The following is a 15,937-nucleotide window of genomic DNA, read 5'->3' as shown; positions in this document are numbered from 1 at the left end:
GGACGTGAAATCCGAGTTATTTCGGGTTGAATCTCCTTTGAAACTCAGCGGCAATGCTCCTCTATGCTTGTAGATTTGCCTCCCGATTAAAATGTACATCAAAATTGTTGAGATTGAGACACCGAATAAAATGATGGAAGACATCAGTCTGTAGATGAGACTCATCGGATGGTTGGCGTATCTGTGGTCAAATCCACACACAAAAATAGTGGTGTTTGTGCCATGTATGTTAGTCTTATTGCCTGTGTTGATGGTGCTCATCACTATAATAGGAACGTTCACGATGCCGGAAAAAAAGAACGTCAGCCCAACACACAGTTTAAGAGCTAACGATTGCGACATCTGTGTCTTCAACGGAAAGCACACTTTCCTGAACCTGTCTACAGAAATAACCAGTAGCGAAAGCGCGGCTGCTACAGCCCCGTAGTTATTTATGTACATCTTAATCTTGCAAAGCCCAAAACTGTGGAAATTATAATCATTTCTGTGTTTTATAATTTCAGTTGGGAAGAGAAGAGCACTGGTGAACAAGTCCACGACAGCAAAGCTGATGACGAAAACGCGATAATTATTCCGTCTGTATGCTCGTCCCAGGGAGAAGACTATCAGTACCAGAATGTTTCCCAGAACTCCTACCACTGTGAATAGTCCCAAAATAATTGTCAAAGGCAACAATGCATCTGCATACCTTTCCGTGAGCTCTTCTGTACTTTCATGCATAATTCTTATTGTCTGTGTAGATCGTTATGCCAAGTTTAAATTTACAATTATGTCGTTGTTTGATGTTGCTTTATATGAACAGATGTAGGTCCTTTTTTTTATTACATCACGTTTTTGCTATCTATAACTTAGTAAACATACGTCGTTATTGCCATTTCTGAGCACCAATAAAATGCTTTGATTTACCACATCGTGTTTTTTTTGTCTGGACAATTGCGACAATACCATTAAATTGAAAATACTTGAAAATTGATACACCTATCACTGCGGAAGCATGCAATTAAAACACTTGACACTTCAGGAAATAATTTAGATTTTGGACAAAATATCTTGTTATCTGCATATTTCATCCGGGCCTCTTGCTCGGCTATTTACGTAAAGCATACGTAAACAGTATATAGAAATTGTTGTTTAACTGTTGGTGTTATTATGTGTGTTACAAACCAATACGCACGTTTACAAGGCCAGTCATCCAAACTTTATTTGTGTTGTGTATGTCGAAAGCATTCAATTCCACAATGTCACATACGTTTTATTTCTTAAAATAATAAGTACTGAAAAAAATGCCGAACTAGGAAATATTAGCGTGTGCATTGCAATGCAAAACATGCAGAATTGTCTTAAAAACCAGACATATTTGCGGTACAAGCAACGTATTACTATTACACCTATTCGGAGTAAAACATTCTACTGCTTCCGACTCATACTCCATAGACAGGGAATAGTATCTCTTAGTTTTTCTATTCTTATACGTTGCGAAGTGATCTACATCATGCTGTTCCCAAATACTTATCTTTCCTAAAATTGGTTTCATAGAAATAATTTTATCAACATATTTTGCTAAACATCTCGCTCTACCGATTATTCTCAAATATTTAACCATTTCTCGGAGAACTTTACTAAATATGGAGGGGGCTGCACTACATCCGAAAGCCAAAATCGTAAAACAATAGTGTTTTCCCTTTATAGAAAAACAAACAAAGATGTCTGATTGTGCTGGGAAAATATAAATGTGATGGTAACCTTGACCAAGTGGATGCATCTTTCTAAAATATAACCCAAACCCGTTCTGCAATCTTCAAAAGTACAAATTTCTTATCACAAATACATGTCTATTTTATACGTGTTTATTTTTATAAGGTTAAAAATCAGTCGTTTTTGCCTTGCTTGTTTATGAAAACGATAAATTAATTAATTTACCGTATAGGGGAAAAAGGGTCTCAACAATGCAACTCTTTTACGGCCGTATAAACAAAATCAAAATTTTCTTAAGGAGACTTATTATTTCTCGAAAAACAAAGATTCCTGAACTCCAGAAATGGTAATTTGTAGCCATTACTATTAACATAAACAATATATTCATTCGCACCTATTTGCTTTCCCAAAATCTATATTGGATTTTAATTAACCCTTAACACTTTTAGTGTCACTTGAACAATTTGGTGTATAACAATGTTCCTCATGCCAAAGAAACCTTTATCAAACAAACATTTTAAAGAATACTCATCATTTTATTTCTGTCTTGGTTCCTGTTGTTGATGTTCTGTTTTCGGACTTGTAGGCGCAGTAGAAGATGACTCTGCGGGGAACACCCTCATTGGCACATCACTTCCTCCGGAAGTGCCCACGAAGGCTGCATGTGAAGCAAATCTCGTAACCGTTGATGAAACGTTGTGCATGAAAAGACTGATAGTCAGGATACACCGATCCCTCTAGAAGTCGTGGCTGTCGCTCATTTCCGGGGGAAGCGCTTGGATGAACGCTTATAATTTTTAATCTTTTGAATAGCTATTGTTTCGGTTTGTCTATGCCTCTTTTCGTCTTCGCTATCTGACCCAAGTTTCGGTTTTTCGTATTCATTAACTGTCGCCTAGACCCCGGAGGAATAATCTGTCACTTGAATGGGTTAATTTTTATGCCTTACTTTTAAACCAGATCTAAAACAATTCATTGAGCGCCCACAACACGTTTTATGCCTTTCTAAATTTCCGAATCAAATTCGATTTGAATTTTGTTTGATTCACTTTTTAGTTTAAATGTTTGTTTTTTTTAAGTTTTAATAAAACACAAACCTTGTTTAAAATCAGTTTTGAACAAAGAGAAATTTTAATTGCAAGGTCCTCCACAGACTTACTCTTTTCACGATTAACGCCGCCTTCTTTTCTGCTTGGCATATTACAACAAACCAGTTTTCTTCTGTATTAAAGCCCGGTACATAACCACGAATACACGTGTACAGGCGGACTTGATACTAGCCGCTTATAATGTCAACCCACTGACCATTACTATATATGGCAATAATCGGAGAGACCTCGACCATCACCATATATAGTAATAATCGTAATTTCTTTTTTATTCCGAACCGAAATAAATACATATTTTTACGCAGAAAATGAAAAATAGCATACCTAAAGACCCTGACTACTTTACCCAGTAAAAATAGTCAAAGCGTCCCCAGCCAATATCGGGTTTCATTTAATTAACTTCACAATAGAAATAAACTTGTGAGATCAAAGCAATGTTCATATATCCCAGTACATTTCGGTTTATAAGTAACTATTTTAAAACTAGCTTATATTATTAAAAGATCATCAATTTATATTACATTTTCTTAGGTAATGACAGGATCTTATAGGTTACGGTTAAGGGCCACTTGAAAGATTGGATTGTAAAACTGCAAAATAACGCTTGTCGTGCCTACAGCCTTTCAACGCCTTCGGCGCTTTTATAGCGTCGACTGTATCAATAAGAAAAGAAGCAAATAGTATGTTGTAAAACCATCTGCAACAAAAGACAAGGGCAAAAATTGAATGCCGCCTGCTGTGGCAAATATTGTGGTTCTTTACCCGAAAAAGTTCATAATCGCAATATCCTTGCCCTGAACATTTTGGAAATGTTTTCCTTCTTTATATTAACTAAGAGTATGTTTAACTTGAAAAGGAGTTTAAAAAAAACCAAAGTAAAGCTAGATAAAAAGGAGACATTTTAAGGTTCTTAATTCAGATGTGCAAACTTTTTTTTGTTTTGGGGTTTCATGAGATATTTGATTTATTTTAAAAAAGCCGAAAGACGTTTAAATGAGGTAAGGTAGCAGGTTGACAAATTTTCAAGTTCGGATAAAACAAAGTATAAAATTTAAATATCCGATACGACTAGGATCGAATACAAAATAAAACACAATTGAAAAGATTCGACGAGTATAATTTATTGATAATAATTCGATGAAACAAGTAGTACAATCAAAGAATTAATTTGAGAAAGAAAATGTATAAAAACGATAACATTACAATAAGGACATAAAGTCAATCACAGTCAAGCATACACATTGTCACGTAAAATCAACGGCTTAGATAAGACGCTCATAGACTAAGTCAGTATACACCGCGACAAACAGTCATAAAACAATAGTAACAACATGGACAAATCTCTATCAAAACATAAACCAAAAGCCTAAGTCAAATCATATAAAACTAAGCCTTTATTGAGAAACACACTATTTACAAATTTCGACAAAGAAAAAAAAAGTATCTTCCAGATTAGCATTTTAACACAGACTAGCTATGCTGTCGATCAATCAGCTTCAAACAAAACAAACATGTTTATTACTTATTTAACGACAGTTCTCTATCAATATCATATGTCATATAACATCCGGTCAATACTTCAAAAAGCAATTACACTTTCAAGGGATTTGCACAAGACTGCTGTGTCTATTTGTATTTTGAGTTACAACCATTTTGCACTAAGCGCACGCTAAGCTGAAAAATGGCCAAGTTAAAAGGCAGCCACGCTTTGTTGGCAACACAATGCTGTTGCCATCGAGTCGTTAAAGGCAAATAACCATATATCTTAATATATGCTGGAATAAAAGTATATATTTTTGGTACATGTACATATAGGCACACAGCATGTTATTGTATTATTGTCTATGAATTGAAACAAATATCAATCACTGGCAAATAGTTTTGGTTGTGAAATTAATTCAAAGTAATTTTTATTTTGATAATATAATACACAAAATGTGTTAAAATTCATATTTTGAATATGTTTAAATCAATAATGAAAAAAAGTGTCTCCATGAATGATGTAAGAGTAAATATAAGTACATATATCAGGACAGCAGGAATCACCATTTCAGTTCTGTTAGTTTATCTTAGATTAAAAATATGCTTTCATTTTCATAGGATGAATTCAATATGTTTTCTACAGATATCAAAATCTTTAGAATCGATTCACACATAAGGACAGTTGTTGCAAGTTAATGTTTACTTAAAATGGTTACTCTTGCTACCCAGTAGAATGGCAAGACTACCAGTAGCAGGTGATTGCGACTTTATTGGTCAATGTGCATACTGCCTTTGACGAAATGTGTTCCAAGTATCAATGAAATTTTCACATTGTTTTTAATTTTGTGCGATGTCTAAGTCTTTGCACACCGACAACGACGCCGATAATGACGCCAGGGCTATGAAAGTACATCGACGATTTGTCTTCGGAAAACAGACCAGCAAAATTGATTATCCTCCATATGGAAACAATTGAAACAGTTGAAAGTTATACATTTAATAATATCTTCGACTATACTCGGTTTCGCATATCCACATCAATATCCACACCAAGCAAGTTAAAAACAATTAGTTGCATGTTTCTATAAAGCATGCTTGGTCTTTCGTTCCATAATTTAGATTGACTTGCAACAGTCGGAAAACCTAGCCTTAAGACGAGGTTTAATATTTCTGCAAACGCTTCTGAAATGTTGATCGAGGATGAAGTAAACGATAGGATTGATTATGTTGTTGATAAAGTATAGTCGATGGAAAGACGAATAAATTGCGTACGACGTCGGGTCCTTCTCGGCGCGACCTGAGGTTGTAGCAGCTAGGACAAGGGACACGATATTTGTGAGAATGAACACGACTGTCAAGATGAACCATATCAGAGTCTTGTAGGGGAACCTTCTAAGCCCGAATCCAGAATTCTGTCTGCTGAGTGTTCTTCGTTTTCTTGATGGGCTTGAGGAGAATTTCGAAACCAACGAAGAGTTGCTCACCTGGCTGTGTTGGCTCATAAGCTTTTTCTTTCGAGTGTCCCCATGTTCGCGGTCAAAGCTCGAACTTCCTTGTTTAACCAGAGGTGGTCTCTTCAGTATTGGGGACGTCGAATCCTTGGTCGTTTTCATATCATCGCTGTCATTTAAGTTCAGAGCTTGTAAAGCGACATGTCTATCGTCTGAGGACTTTGTAGATGCGGTGTGCAGGGTGTCGGACGTGAAGTCCGAGTTATTTCGGGTTGAATCTCCTTTAAAACTCAGCGGCAATGCTCCTCTATGCTTGTAGATTTGCCTCCCGATTAAAATGTACATCACAATTGTTGAGATTGAGACACCGAATAAAATGATGGAAGACATCAGTCTGTAGATGAGACTCATCGGATGGTTGGCGTATCTGTGGTCAAATCCACACACAAAAATAGTGGTGTTTGTGCCATGTATGTTAGTCTTATTGCCTGTGATAATGGTGCTCATTACTATAATAGGAACGTTCACGATGCCGGAAAAAAAGAACGTCAGTCCAACACACAGTTTAAGAGCTAACGATTGCGACATCTGTGTCTTCAACGGAAAGCACACTTTCCTGAACCTGTCCACAGAAATAACCAGTAGCGAAAGCGCGGCTGCCACAGCCCCGTAGTTATTTATGTACATCTTAATCTTGCAAAGTCCAACACTGTGGAAATTATAATCATTTCTGTGTTTTATAATTTCAGTTGGGAAGAGAAGAGCACTGGTGAACAAGTCCACGACAGCAAAGCTGATGACGAAAACGCGATAATTATTCCGTCTGTATGCTCGTCCCAGGGAAAAGACTATCAGTACTAGAATGTTTCCCAGAACTCCTACCACTGTGAATAGTCCCAAAACAATTGTCAAAGGCAACAAGGCATCTGCATACCTTGCTGTGAGCTCTTCTGTACTTTCATGCATAATCCTGATTGTCTGTGAAGATCGTTATGCCAAGTTTAAATTTACAATTATGTCGTTGTTTGATGTTGCTTTATATGAACAGATGTAGGTCTTTTTTTTTATTACATCACGTTTTTGCTATCTGTAACTTAGTAAACATAGGTCGTTATTGCCATTTCTGAGCACCAATAAAATGCTTTGATTTACCACATCGTATTTTGTCTGAACAATTGCGACAATGCCATTAAATTGAAAATACTTGAAATTCGATACAACTATCACCGCGGAAGCATGCAATTAAAACACTTGACACTTCAGGAAATAATTCAGATTTTGGACAAAATATCTTGTTATCTGCATATTTCATCCGGGCTTCTTGCTCGGCTACTTACGCAAAGCATACGTAGACAGTATATAGAAATTGTTGTTTAACTGTTGGTGTTATTATGTGTGTTACACACCAATACGCACGTTTACAGGGCCGGTCATCCAAACCTTATATGTGGTGTGTATGTCGAAAGCATTCATACATCGATGAAAAGATCTTGCTTACAGATCCATTGTTCATACTTTGATAAATGGACAGAAACTTTTTTGGAAAACTTAAATGATTTAAAATTAGTTAAAACGAATATTTGGCAGTTGTAGTTAAATTTTTGTCAATAAATTAGCAAAATGGTTTAAGCAATAAGATGTCGTCTGCAAAAAATCAATCATACAAAGGTTAAGTGATATGTATTTTTACATTTTTATTTTTATTTGTTAAGTAATTATTTAATGATCCAATCGCTTGTTTAAGTTTGTCTTTTGATGTAAATGTGAGTGCCTATACAAGGCTAATTTGCTCAGACGCAACATATGTGTTTTCAATAATCGTTGAAGGAATTTGGGTCCTTACATTGTGCCCCTAAACAGGTAGTGTCTCTCGTTTAGTGTCGACTGGGTCCTTACATTGTGCCTCTAAACAGGATGTGTCTCTCGTTTAGTGTCGTCTGGATCCTTACATTGTGCCTCTAAACAGGATGTGTCTCTCGTTCAGTGTCGTTTGGGTCATCACCTTGTGCCTCTAAACAGGATGTGACTCTCGTTCAGTGGCGTCTGGGTCCTTACCTTGTGCCTCTAAACAGGATGTGTCTCTCGTTCAGTGGCGTCTGGGTCCTTACATTGTGCCTCTAAACAGGATGTGTCTCTCGTTCAGTGGCATTTGGGTCCTCACCTTGTGACCCTAAACATGATGTGTCTCTCGTTTAGTGTCATTTGGGTCCTCATCTTGTGGCTCTAAACAGGATGTGTCTCTCGTTCAGTGGCATTTGGGTCCTCACCTTGTGGCCCTAAACAGGATGTGTCTCTCGTTCAGTGCCATTTGGGTCCTCACCTTGTGGCCATAAACATGATGTGTCTCTAGTTAAGTGGCATTTGCGTCCTTACCTTGTGGCCCTAAACATGATGTGTCTCTAGTTCAGTGTCGTTTGGCCCCTTACATTGTGCCTCTAAACAGGATGTGTCTCTCGTTCAGTGGCATTTGGGTCCTCACCTTGTGGCCCTAAACATGATGTGTCTCTCGTTTAGTGTCATTTGGGTCCTCATATTGTGGCCCTAAACAGGATGTGTCTCTCGTTCAGTGGCATTTGGGTCCTCACCTTGTGGCCCTAAACATGATGTGTCTCTCGTTTAGTGTCATTTGGGTCCTCATCTTGTGGCCCTAAACAGGATGTGTCTCTCGTTCAGTGTCATTTGGGTCCTCATCTTGTGGCTCTAAACAGGATGTGTCTCTCGTTCAGTGGCATTTGGGTCCTCACCTTGTGGCCCTAAACATAATGTGTCTCTAGTTCAGTGTCGTTTGGTCCCTTACATTGTGTCTCTAAACATGATGTGTCTCTCGTTCAGTGGCGTCTGGGTCCTTACATTGTGCCTCTAAACAGGATGTGTCTCTCGTTCAGTGGCATTTGGGTCCTCACCTTGTGACCCTAAACATGATGTGTCTCTCGTTTAGTGTCATTTGGGTCCTCATCTTGTGGCCCTAAACAGGATGTGTCTCTCGTTTAGTGTCATTTGGGTCCTCATCTTGTGGCTCTAAACAGGATGTGTCTCTCGTTCAGTGGCATTTGGGTCCTCACCTTGTGGCCCTAAACAGGATGTGTCTCTCGTTCAGTGCCATTTGGGTCCTCACCTTGTTGCCCTAAACATGATGTGTCTCTAGTTAAGTGGCATTTGGGTCCTCACCTTGTGGCCCTAAACATGATGTGTCTCTAGTTCAGTGTCGTTTGGCCCCTTACATTGTGCCTCTAAACAGGATGTGTCTCTCGTTCAGTGGCATTTGGGTCCTCACCTTGTGGCCCTAAACATGATGTGTCTCTCGTTTAGTGTCATTTGGGTCCTCATCTTGTGGCCCTAAACAGGATGTGTCTCTCGTTCAGTGGCATTTGGGTCCTCACCTTGTGGCCCTAAACATGATGTGTCTCTCTTTTAGTGTCATTTGGGTCCTCATCTTGTGGCTCTAAACAGGATGTGTCTCTCGTTCAGTGGCATTTGGGTCCTCACCTTGTGGCCCTAAACATAATGTGTCTCTAGTTCAGTGTCGTTTGGCCCCTTACATTGTGTCTCTAAACAGGATGTGTCTCTCGTTCAGTGGCATTTGGGTCCTCACCTTGTGGCCCTAAAAATGATGTGTCTCTCGTTTAGTGGCATTTGGATCCTGACCTTGTGGCTCTAAACATGATATGTTTCTCGTTCAGTGGCATTTGGGTCCTTACCTTGTCGCTCTAAACAGGGGGTGTTGCTCGTTCAGTGTCATTTGGGTCCTTACCTTGTGCCTCTAAACAGGATGTGTCTCTAGTTCAGTGTCGTGTGGGTCCTCACCCTGTGGCTCTAAACAGGATGTGTCTCTCGTTGAGTGACATTTGAGTCCTCACCTTGTGGCCCTAACAGGAGGTGTCTCTCGTTCAGGATCATTTGGGTCCTCACCCTGTGGCTCTAAACAGGATGTGTCTCTAGTTCAGTGTCGTTTGGGTCCTCACCTTATGGCTCTAAACAGGATGTGTTTCTCGTTCAGTGTCGTTTGGGTCCTCATCTTGTGGCTCTAAACAGGATGTGTCTCTAGTTCAGTGTCGTTTGGCCCCTCACCTTGTGCCTCTTAACAGGATGTGTCTCTAGTTCAGTGTCGTTTGGCCCCTTATCTTGTGCCTCTAAACAGGATGTGTCTCTAGTTCAGTGTTGTTTGGCCCCTCACCTTGCGCCTCTTAACAGGATGTGTCTCTAGTTCAGTGTCGTTTGGCCCCTTACCTTGTGCCTCTAAACAGGATGTGTCTCTAGTTCAGTGTCGTTTGGCCCCTTATCTTGTGCCTCTAAACAGGATGTGTCTCTAGTTCAGTGTCGTTTGGCCCCTTACATTGTGCCTCTAAACAGGATGTGTCTCTAGTTCAGTGTCGTTTGACCACTTACCTTGTGACTCTTAACAGGATGTGTCTCTCGTTCAGTGTCGTTTGGGTCCTTACCTTGTGCCTCTTAACAGGATGTATCTCTCGTTCAGTGTCGTTTGGCCCCTTACTTTGTGACTCTAAATAGGATGTGTCTCTCGTTCAGTGTCGTTTGGCCCCTTACCTTGTGGCTCTTAACAGGATGTATCTCTCGTTCAGTGTCGTTTGGCCCCTTACTTTGTGACTCTAAATAGGATGTGTCTCTCGTTCAGTGTCGTTTGGCCCCTTACCTTGTGCCTCTTAACAGGATGTGTCTCTAGTTCAGTGTCGTTTGGCCCCTTACCTTGTGACTCTTAACAGGATGTGTTTCTCGTTCAGTGTCGTTTGGCCCCTTACCTTGTGCCTCTTAACAGGATGTGTCTCTAGTTTAGTGTCGTTTGGGTCCTTACCTTGTGCCTCATAACATGATGTGTCTATCGTTCAGTGTCTTTTGGGTCCTTACCTTGTGCCTCTTAACAGTATGTGTCTCTAGTTCAGTGTCGTTTGGCCCCTTACCTTGTGCCTCTTAACATGATGTGTCTCTAGTTCAGTGTCATTTGGGTCCTTACCTTGTGCCTCTAAACAGGATGTGTCTCTCGTTCAGTGTCGTTTGGGTCCTTACCTTGTGCCTCTAAACAGGATGTGTCTCTCGTTCAGTGTCGTTTGGCCCCTTACCTTGTGCCTCTAAACAGGATGTGTCTCTAGTTCAGTGTCGTTTGGCCCCTTACCTTGTGCCTCTTAACAGGATGTGTCTCTAGTTCAGTGTCGTTTGGGTCCTTACCTTGTGACTCTTAACAGGATGTGTCTCTCGTTCAGTGTCGTTTGGTCCCTTACCTTGTGCCTCTTAACAGGATGTGTCTCTAGTTCAGTGTCGTTTGGGTCCTTACCTTGTGCCTCTTAACAGGCGGTGTCTCTCGTTCAGTGTGGTTTGGTCCCTTACCTTGTGCCCCTAAACAGGATATGTCTCTAGTTCAGTGTGGTTTGGTCCCTTACCTTGTGCCTCTAAACAGGATGTGTCTCTCGTTCAGTGTCGTTTGGCCCCTCACCTTGTGACTCTAAACAGGATGTGTCTCTAGTTCAGTGTCGTTTGGCCCCTTACCTTGTGCCTCTAAACAGGATATGTCTCTCGTTCAGTGTCGTTTGGCACCTTACTTTGTGCCTCTAAACAGGATGTGTTTCTCGTTCAGTGTCGTTTGGCCCCTTATCTTGTGACTCTTAACAGGATGTGTCTCTCGTTCAGTGTCGTTTGGCCCCTTACCTTGTGCCTCTTAACAGGATGTGTCTCTAGTTCAGTGTCGTTTGGCCCCTTACCTTGTGCCTCTTTACAGGATGTGTCTCTCGTTCAGTGTCGTTTGGCTCCTTATCTTGTGACTCTTAACAGGATGTGTCTCTCGTTCAGTGTCGTTTGGCCCCTTACCTTGTGCCTCTAAACAGGTTGTGTTTCTCGTTCAGTGTCGTTTGGCTCCTTATCTTGTGACTCTTAACAGGATGTGTCTCTCGTTCAGTGTCGTTTGGCCCCTTACCTTGTGCCTCTAAACAGGTTGTGTTTCTCGTTCAGTGTCATTAGGGTCCTCGACTTGTGGCTCTAAACAGGATCTGTCTCTGGTTCAGTGTCGTTTGGCCCCTGACCTTGTGCCTCTAAACAGGTTGTGTTTCTCGTTCAGTGTCATTTGGGTCCTCGACTTGTGGCTCTAAACAGGATCTGTCTCTGGTTCAGTGTCGTTTGGTTCCTTACCTTGTGCCTCTAAACAGGAGGTGTTTCTGGTGTCATCTGACTTTATGTTATGATTTTAAAGGACGATAAATGAGAATCAGTTACTATGGAGATAGTTTATATGGAAATAATATTCAAATATCGGAAGGAAAATACACATTTGACTTTATTACAAACTCACAAAAGAGGTCAGATGACACACAGAGCGTTGAAAACAGTACTTATATTTTTGCAACAACAAGCGTTTGTAATTACATGTATATCCGTTTAACAACTGATACTTGTAATACGTTAATCACTCGAGGTACTTGATGTAACAATAATCATGTTGTATATGTTTTCTTATTCAGTTTTTTAAACGTATTTTATGTAGTTCAAATATCGGGAGATTCTTTTTTTATTTTACGAGGAAGTTAAGGCGTAAAAAATAATATGTCTGTTTCCAGTTTCATGCCCCCCCCCCAAAAAAAAAAATAATAGGGTAGATCGGATTTCTTTGATTTTTTTTTCAATTTAGTTTTATTACTCAAATTGTGTTTTGACTTGTTTCTGAACAAAAAACTATAAATTATATTCTTATTAACGTGTGTACAATCAATATAAGCATCACTGGTTGTGTTAAAAACCAAAAACACTTCGTTTTTAACTTTAAAAGGAAAAATTCAAACAAATGATAAAAAAATAGTTCTGAAACGTTCCGCTGTATGCAGAAGTGCGTTCATAGTGTAACGTTCCGCTGTAGACGGAAACGCGTTCATAGTACGTCGATGTACTTTGGTTGGTAATATGCAAATTGGCATAACGAGTTCTCCGTGTGTAAGTTCATGGTCTATATATATATATATATATATTTACCAGTCTATCCCTCAGGGTTGAGCATGCTTTTCTCTGAAGGTATATGTTGGCCTTTTTGGCATCGCACGTCACAAATGGTGGCAGCAGTGGGATGAAGTTAACTGCCGGATCGGAGTCGCCTAACCCACGAGTTCCCAGGCCGATACTCGGAACGAGCCTTCTCGGAGGGTGGGGAAAGTAATGTAAGCGGATGTGCGTTCATAGTGTAACGTTCCGCTGTAGGCGGAAATGCGTTCATAGTACGTTGATGTACTTGGTTGGTAATGTGCGAATAGGCATAATGAGTTCTCCGTTAGGAGGCTTCAGGGTTGAGCATGCTTTTTACTGAAGGGAGATGTTGGCATTGTTGACCTTGCACGTTACAGTTCTCAAGGCAAAAGATACGTTCAGGTTTGGGGCAAAAGATAGGTCTCAAAACAGGAAACAAAACTAATCTTAGTTTTTATGGATTAGGTAAAGGTCAAAATGGTGGAGTTTGAAGTTCTCAAATCAATTGCTTGATCATAAGCACAATAATTCGGAATACTTCCGCCTTTTTCCATCGAAATGCATATGGACGGTTTACAGTGTAAGTAATCAATACAGTTTAACTACCCAAGTATATTCCTCAGAAATTACAATAGAGCAGTTAAACTTAATTACTTGAATCTTGAGAATCTTAATTATTAAGGAAATTGTACAGTTTATTGGCAATTAATTTAAACTTGGTATTAAAAGATACATGTTCAAACACTTCAAATAATTTCTATTTCTATTATTCTTATTATAAAATTTTACGAACTACTTCTACTGATTTACCGGCATACATCCGAGGTTGTTTTCGATTGAAAATGGCCGAGGTGTTTCGAATGCATTAAACACATACTACAAACGGTTTAAAATCATTAGCGACGAGCTTGATTCGTGAAACATTGAAAATAATAAAACCATCACGAGATTGAACTGTTTATGACGTACATCACAGGATAACATCTATTAACTTAAATTGTATGTACTCGTGTTAAACTGTAGGCAAATATATAGTGTATACCCATAGGTATTTAGGGGCGTAGCTTCCAATAGGCCGTGTAGGCCGCGGCCTACACAATTTTCAGAAAAAAAAATAATAATGCCAAATCTGCAATAAAAACTTAATAAATATATCGGAAACCAGTTATTTCAAATCTATCGTTTTCTTTTTCACTAAAATACATATGCATACAACATTAATGTTACGTATATTATTTATCGAAAATTGCATACCAGTAGTCTGCGCTTTGACGCCGTTCATTACATAAAACATTTATTTAAGGTAAATGTTTTAACAACAAAAAAATATACGCTAAAACGCACCAACGTCCACCTAGCTAAAACGAAATCCCGGGGATGCATGCCCTCGTTGACCCCCCCCCCCTCCCCCAGAAAGTGGCCTACACATATATTTTCGTCAAGCTACGCCCCTGATATTTATAACATTTTCACCTTTCAAATGAAAGTATTTTCCATGAATTATTTCATGACAACGTTGACGTGAGATGGGGCCTTTTCAAAAGAATAAAACAACTGTCCAAACTGTCCACTAATGTACGTTCTTGCTAGAATTAATATGTTTACATCAATTCGCAAAGCCAGTGTAGGAGTACAAAAGTGCGGTGAACACGCAAACAAAAGGTAGATCAAGAGATCATATTTAAACACGGCTGTCAACGAAAACATGGCTGTCAGTGTAGTATAGCTATCAGTGAAAGTATGGCTGTCAGTGAAAACATGGCTGTCAGTGAAAATATGGCTGTCAGTGAAACTATGGCTGTCAGTGAAAACATGGCTGTCAGTGAAAACATGGTTGTCGGTGAAAACACGGCTGGTGAAAACATGGCTGTAAGTGAAAACATAGCTGTCTGAAAATATGGCTGTCAGTGAAAACAAGGCTGTCAGTGAAACACGGCTGTCGGTGAAAACATGGCTGTCAGTGCAAAGTGAAAACACGGCTGTCAGTGAAAACATGGTTGTCAGTGAAAACATAGCTGTCAGTGAAAGTATGGCTGTCAGTGAAAACATGCCTGTTAGTGAAAATATGGCTGTCAGTGAAAATACGGCTGAAAGTGAAACAAGGCTGTCAGTGAAAACACGGCTGTCGGTGAAAACATGGTTGTCAGTGAAAACATAGCTGTCAGTGAAAGTATGGCTATCAGTGAAAACATAGCTGTCAGTGAAAGTATGGCTGTCAGTGAAAACATGCCTGTTAGTGAAAATATGGCTGTCAGTGAAAACACGGCTGTCGGTGAAAACATGGCTGTCAGTGAAAACAGCTGTCAGTGAAAGTATGGCTGTCAGTGAAAACATAGCTGTCAGTGAAAGTATGGCTGTCAGTGAAAACATAGCTGTCAGTGAAAGTATGGCTGTCAATGAAAACATGGCTGTCAGTGAAAATATGGCTGTCAGGGAAAACATGGCTGTCAGTGAAAACATGGCTGTCAGTGAAAATATGGCTGTCAGGGAAAACATTGAAAATATGGCTGTCAGTGAAAACATGGTTGTCAGTGAAAGCATGGCTTTCAGTGAAAAACAAGGTTCCGATGTGTTTGCATATGGTTGATTGATTACTTTATTCTTTGTATTTGTTCATGACTCAATTTCTCGAAAGATCTTAAGTGTAAAAAGCTAAAGTAGCTTAATTGATCTTGATTCTTCTAAAACAAATTGTTCATCGTGATTATCATGAAGAATGTTTCATTTTAAACGCGTCCAAATTTTCGAAAACCGTTTAATATGTTCAGGACTGTGTTTGCAAATGTGTTTATTTATCTATTCCCATCGGTTCCCCACCCGGATTTATTTAAGATTTTTCGGCTTGCTTTTCAAATTCAAAATAACTTTGCAATCTTTTGAACGTATTAAGATAAAATCGTATTTTAATTCGCACTTTTTGAAACCGCAAAACACCATACGCTATTTTTCCCAGTACTATCCTATCGTAACCTGTCGTGCAAATTGAAATGTATATACATTTATCGATTCATCAAAACATTTTCACTGATGAGTTATTTGTGAATATTGTAGTAACATAAGTAAACTTCATTATTCGTGAATATGTTGAGCCTAGAAATAAAATGTTTCTGTCCCCTGTTGACAGAACAAGAGATAAACGCTACAAAGTTGAAACTTCATGACACTTTTAATAAGAGGTAATATGTCAAACAAACAAACCAATGTTAAACACTTGCGTACATGTAGCTCACCGAAGCACTAAAG

The sequence above is a fragment of the Mya arenaria genome, chromosome 15 (genome assembly GCF_026914265.1).
Source record: "Mya arenaria isolate MELC-2E11 chromosome 15, ASM2691426v1".
Classification (NCBI taxonomy): domain Eukaryota; kingdom Metazoa; phylum Mollusca; class Bivalvia; order Myida; family Myidae; genus Mya; species Mya arenaria.
The sequence above is the reverse complement of the archived record's forward strand: the minus strand, read 5'-3'. Positions refer to the sequence as shown.